Source organism: Solanum tuberosum, unplaced genomic scaffold (genome assembly GCF_000226075.1).
Source record: "Solanum tuberosum cultivar DM 1-3 516 R44 unplaced genomic scaffold, SolTub_3.0 scf00017, whole genome shotgun sequence".
NCBI classification, from domain to species: domain Eukaryota; kingdom Viridiplantae; phylum Streptophyta; class Magnoliopsida; order Solanales; family Solanaceae; genus Solanum; species Solanum tuberosum.
In genome coordinates, this window is record NW_006238943.1 from 1,856,126 (window position 1) to 1,857,240 (window position 1,115).

A 1,115-nucleotide genomic window follows, 5' to 3' on the forward strand; every position below is an offset into this window, starting at 1 on the left:
GGGGAGGGGGTCGAGGGTAGGGGTGGGGTGGGATGAAAAATAAAAAATTTAAATTGGAAATATTTTTTTAAAAAAAATTATTTTTTTTGTGGGGGGGAGGGGTAGGGGGTGAGGTAAAAAAATTTAAAATTGAAGGCTTTAAATTTATTTTTTTCAACAAAAAAATAATAATTGTAATTTGAAGTTGGAGAGAGTTTTGGAAAACGTTTTTCTTAATTTTTTGAAAGTAAGTCATTTTCCTTAAATTTGAGAAAAATGAGTTAATTTGAAAATCATTCTCCAAAACGTTTTACCCAACCAAATATGATAAAATTGAAATACATTTTCCGAAAATGTTTTCCTTCATACCAAACACACCCAATATGATGAATCAATGATGGATTATGGTGAAATTTACTTTTTTCATAGAAAAATATCAAAGAATTATACTATTCATGTTTGATAAAATATCCTTCAATAAGACCTGGTGAATATCATATGTCTCTGTTTCGATGCATCTTATAAATCCTATTGAAATTCTGTGAGGTTGCTCGTGTCCTTTGGTTGGTGGGCTTAATTTTTTGAACTGTGAATGCATCTTAACATAATTTTGATTTTTGATGGGTTCTCCAAATCTAACAATTTTATTTGGGATCCCTTTTTTTAGGGGGAAAGTCTCAAATGGGAAATAAAGTTGGCACTTTGAAGATTTTGAAGCTAGAATTTGTGAGCTCTCTCTTTGTCTACACAAATTTCAAACGGCCTGTTATAGCTTCAAGGTAATCGTCTTCGGAAATTTGAATTCTTTTGGTTCTTATTTTAATCTTGCACAAAAGTGTAACATTTACCCTTTGTTTGGATCATTGTTACCCATTATATTGTATCGTTACTATACCTACAATGTTTGTTTTGATTATTACTTAAAATATATTGTATTGTATTGTTAAATTTCGTTGTTACGTAACAATGAAAACCTCTATTTTATGGAACAACCAATTTGGTGTGTTCCCAATTGTTACTTAATTTCTTTTTCCAATTATATCTTTTACATAATATTTCAAAATACTATTTTATCCTTTACCTTATATTATTTAATTCTAATCAAACCTCCTACTCTACATATATACAAATGGCTT

General features: G+C 29.2%; 1 long non-coding RNA gene across 1 annotated transcript in view; it reads left to right on the top strand.

The window, feature by feature from the left end:
* Nucleotides 1-839, top strand: part of LOC107057808 (uncharacterized) — a 7,531-nt gene extending 6,692 nt beyond the window's left edge. Inside the window, exon 3 of the long non-coding RNA XR_001471585.1 lies at nt 647-839. This is a non-coding gene — a long non-coding RNA (uncharacterized lncRNA). The remainder of the gene's footprint in view (nt 1-646) is intronic.
* Nucleotides 840-1,115: the final 276 nt, after the last annotated feature.